General features: G+C 39.8%; 1 protein-coding gene across 1 annotated transcript in view; it reads left to right on the top strand.

Moving 5' to 3' along the window:
- Nucleotides 1-5,142, top strand: part of LOC104944684 (coiled-coil domain-containing protein 132-like) — a 42,997-nt gene that overhangs the window by 10,879 nt on the left and 26,976 nt on the right. The window lies entirely within an intron of this gene.

The raw sequence follows: 5,142 nt of genomic DNA, 5'->3' as shown, positions 1-5,142 counted from the left end.
AGGGGAAATCAAGAGAAAAGTGATAATTTTGAAGTGCATTTTCACACACACACACACACACACACACACACACACACACACACACACACACACACACACACACACACACACACACACACACACACACACACACACTAACTATGATGAAACAATCAAGGTTACATTTTCAAACCTGTCATTTTGCTTTGTATCAAACCGGAAAGTAGGTTCCACATGAGGTACTTGATAAAGGCCATTAGACCATTTTCTAAAAGCTCGAATAAATGGACCTTGAGTCGGAACTGTTATTCAATCGATTTTTCTAATGCTAATTTCATTTTGGATTTCAAGATAATTTCCTGGTTATAAGTAGTGCGTGAGAAGTACTATCGGAAACAGTCTGCAGTATTTGCTTAGGTGCGGCACCAGATGTGCACTGGTGGCAAGTTCAGACCCACGCTCACATCCTAATAGTTAACGCTTATAAAAGTAACCTTTACTTGGAGCACTGTGGTCACAAAGCTAGATGCCAACTTGAGGTTTAAAGTTCTTTCTTCACCAAACAATCCCACCTCAAGGGCTATTAAGTAGCTCCTCAGGACAAAGACAGTACTGCTTTAAAGCACACTGGCTTACCTTACCTTCTGCGGCCACAGCTGGACCCTTAACTTAGGGCCGTATTGCTGAGGTCAGTCAGGTACTCTTAGCTTCTGACTGGAGAGCTCTCCCGTCAACAAATTATATTTATAGAAACAAGTGGTAGAGAAAAAAATCCCTTCTCCCAGTAGGAATCCTCAATTCTCACAGTCCAGTGCAGATTTTCCTCCTTCCTGACAAGCTTCTGTACTTTCACATACCTGTTTGTCTCCACAGCTCCCTCGGCTCTAAGCTGGATTTTCTGTACCTCGCCTCAGCTATTCCCTCAATGCTTCCTCTTATCCCTCTTTTTCATACATGCCGCTCTTCCCCAAATGTCCCTTCATGTTTGGTAGTTGCCCACAGAGCTGTCTGTCTAGTTGAGACAATGCTCCGGACTCTGAGGCCTGTGGCATGGTGAGACCTACAAATTAATGGAGCCCGAGAGTCCACAATCGTACTATAACACGTGCTCTCTCTCTGTCTCTCTCTCTGGCAGCGAGCCGGTAGGCACCTCCGTGGAACAGCCATGATAATTAGTCCAGTGTGTACTAGTCAGGCAGGAAATCTGAAGCTTTGTTTTTCAGCAAACTCGTCAATACAAACCTGCGACCCTGAGCCTAAATGAGCAAACCTTCTACCTGCTTGTCCAATTAAAACCTTGAGGCTTTTGTTAAAAAAATCGTTCTTTCACTTGTTTATACTTTTTTTTTACTTAAATGATCTTACAGTTGTCACAAAATATTGGAACATTTCATACAAATAATGTACGGTATACGCAAAGTACAGAGGCAGGTCAACTATAAACCAGAGAACAATTTATAAAAAAAAATACTGTGTTTGTGTTTTTCCGTTGTGCTCCGGTCTCTCTATCCCACCGATCAATCAGAGTTATGGGATTGGTAAACATGGAGCCTCCTGCCATATTTTTTCCATGGTAAAATAATCAAACGTTATTTCAAAACAACACTTTTGCCATAACAGGGAGCAAGCATGATTTATTTTTGTTTTTGATTTGTTCCCATATGGATACCTCTAAAAGGCTTGACTTCCAAATTAATCAATGGTATTTTATTGCAAGCCAGATTCAGGAGAAACTTAGAGATGTATGGCAGAGTACAGCCTAAAGGGATTGCTTCTTTTTTTTTCTTTCACACACAATAATCAGAATTCATTTAAAAATGTACCACTTTCCTTTATTGCATTGTGTATGTGTGGATGATTGTGTACGTGTTTCGTTTCATCAAACTACTGCTGATTTCCTGCCTGCTCCTGATGGAAAGACCTTCACTGTAGTTTGGCAATTTATATAGGTGCAGCAATACTGGACACATAATGGGTCCCCTACAAACACACACATACACACACACTTTCATCCCAGCCTGCAGAGTGTCCTAATCGTCAGTGTGTGAAATAGAACATAGCTTTCTGCAAAAGTGATAATAATGCTTTCAGTTTCTCACTATGGGGGTTTCGTGAGGGTCTTTCCTCCCTGCAGATGATGATGCTATAAAGCAGCGTGAGGTTAGTATGTGTTTGCCTGTCTGTGTGTGAGGGAGGGCTTGAGTACATGGTGAGAAAGATAAAAAACAGTACCATGTACTGCTTGTACCTGTCTCTCTCTGAACTCCTGCTGTAAGGAACTTTGTGACTAGATGCATGATCATCATCCTCTCCATTTCCTTTCCACCTTCTTCTGAGTCCTCTGTTGTAGGGCAGAATGAACTTTCTGTGGTGAAAAAAGAAATCATGAGTCCTAGGAAATTAAATCTAGTGTAAAGAAGGGGCTCTTTGGTAGGGAACACATACAGCATAAAAGAAGAAAAGACATGCCTTTAATCAGATGGCTATTTAATATGGAAATACTGAAAACAATGACAATGCTTGAACACGTTGAAATAGGAATAAGTTAAAAACTCAAACTCGGCTGCATCCTTCTTCAACCTCTCCTTCATTTTCCCCTTATGTAGATACAACATGATAGCAAACATTCGGATTACTTGGACTATTGGACTAACTCAATTTGCTTTTAGTGCTGCGAGACTTAAGTACTAAAAACATGTCAAGGTCCAGAGGCACAGTCTGGTTGCCGTAATTCTCATGTAAACTCACAGAAGAGTGCCTTCATTATTATGAACACACCTGCTTGTATTAGACTCCGACTGGTTTATATTCAATGTTTTTGCCATCTAAACTCTTATTTGACGTAACGAAATCCTTATCATACTTTTAGAATTCCTTTTGTAGGTGAACCTCATCATAAGTATGGCAACGTTTTGCATTCCAAACCCTCACAGTGAATTTCTTCTCTGTAACGTAGGCTGCAAAGATGTCGAAAAGGGGCGATGTTGATAACTTTGATGAACCTATTACACTTTTAATGAAACTTGAAAGCTAGAGATGACTAACCCTCCTGCAGCAATAATGAATTTTTCTCCCACCACGCAGTTTAAAAAAAAAAGAAGAAAAGTCAGTAATGCTTATGCAACCTTTGCCTACACCCTGCCTGGCTGCCAAATTTCTCCCTGTGTTTCAGTCAGGCTGAAACGATGTCCCGCTGAGCAGAGGAAGTTTCAAGTTGTGTGTGTGTTTGTGTGTGAAAATGGAGCACCAGAGATGACATCATATCATGAAAATGAGACACGCGGCTTCAAAGGGAATTCGGGTCACATTGCTCTGGTACTAGTGAATCCACACTGTTGTGTCTCAGCCCTTTTAATCAGAAAGACTGACCCTCAGTATTACTGAGTTGATTGAGTCTTTTTCATTGCTACCATCCCTAATTAGTGCTAGCTAATTTAGCACTAATTGCCTCATACATCTCTGTAAACACTTGCAAGAAGGAGTAAACATCTTCTCATTCTGACACATGTATCATAATCCTATGTATATCTACAGTCTGCAGCCTTCTTGCTAATGAGCAAATTGTCCAAACATATTATCAATGCTTGTATTCGTTAGCTTTTTCATTCATAATAGACAATGTGTGTGAGTGTAGTCTGTATACGTTATCTATCTTCTCCTATAACTTCCCTTCATGACCCTGTTTGTATCCATACTGAGACAAATAGCTGTAATGGTCTTACTGTGTGTCTGGGATGATGATAGTTTATTGACAGTCAAGGACAACTTTTAATAAATATTACATGTGCTTGCTTTGCAAACCCTTCACTGCAAAATTAGCTTTCATTTGTGAATGTGAGGGCGAGCAGAGAACGTATGACTTTGGCCTTGTGGCTCAGGTGGGTTTGGTTACTCACTGCTGGGTTTGCATTATAAGTTTAGACTCTTTCACTCTGTAATGTGTTACATTGAGTGGGTTGTCAGAAGGTAGCGTTATGGTCTTATATTAAGGCAGATCTGTGAATAGTTAAGGGTGTGTCTTGGGCTTCTTTAACTTCTTCCACATGTTTTATGCTTTTCCAGCATTCACTTTCACAATGTCTTTTTCTTTTTCTGAATATATTTTTTTCTGTGGCAATTGTTATCTTCATGTACTAGTAATGGTTTCAATTGAGCTGCACTCACCATCTGTTAAGGTCTCCAGTGGACTACTATGTTGAAATGAAATAGCCTTGTCATTTGCATTCTAGCATACACAAACACCTCCTCACTACTGTGAATAAACTCATAAAACATCGACTGGGTGTATGTCTGTGTTGTTGTGCATAGTTTCACAGTAAAACAGGTGGAGGAGGGATTGCTCACTGTGAGTGGGAGAAGGCTGGTTGATCACATCTGCTGGAGTACTACTCAAAGTGTTTATCCTTTTGTTATTTTAATGAGCAACATAATCATTTCCGCTTCATCTAATTGTACTAAGATTTTAAACATTTGAGCTACATTCACTTTTGAATTGACATATCAATTATTTGTAGTTCACTGATGGAGACCAGAGAATCTAGAAATAAGCCCTTTCTGAAGGACTGAACATACATGAGGATTCACTGGATAACTGGTTTTAATACAATCTCTTTACTTTTTAGAAAAGCATTAAACAAGCTCCTCCAATCTGCAAGGCATGTTTATATGGTCCTTCAGTATGAGGCTAGGATTCACTCCATTTTGTTTGACTCTGAATATTCAAGCTTTTTTCCTTCCGCAACAAAAAGCAGCGATCTACAAAACTGTTAAACGGGGTCATGCTGGTCTTGTGAGTGAGCTGAGTACTGAACATGATGCCATATGCAGGGAACATGGTCTTACATCATTACATTTTCATCTCAGATGTGTAAAATGGTAAAAGGTACAAACAAAAAAGAACATTAGAGAACACAATACGAACAGAGAGAACAGAGGCTGCTCTGAAAGAAACAAGAGTAATGCTATTGAAAAAGACATTGAATGAAATGAAACTATGCTCGGGAGGTGCTTTTTTAAAATGCTTTGGCTGAGATGTGATTGTTATTCTAGCTTCATCCTTGTTGGCAAGATTGCACTGCACAAAGTGTCTTTGTGGGGAGACATTTTGGAAGAACATCAAACTGTGTCTTTCAGTCTTTTCCATGTTTAATATCCCCCCCCCCC

The sequence above is a fragment of the Notothenia coriiceps genome, unplaced genomic scaffold, assembly GCF_000735185.1.
Source record: "Notothenia coriiceps isolate Sejong01 unplaced genomic scaffold, NC01 NC01_scaffold00008638, whole genome shotgun sequence".
In the NCBI taxonomy this organism is placed as follows: Eukaryota; Metazoa; Chordata; class Actinopteri; order Perciformes; family Nototheniidae; genus Notothenia; species Notothenia coriiceps.
The sequence above is the reverse complement of the archived record's forward strand: the minus strand, read 5'-3'. Positions and strand labels throughout refer to the sequence as shown.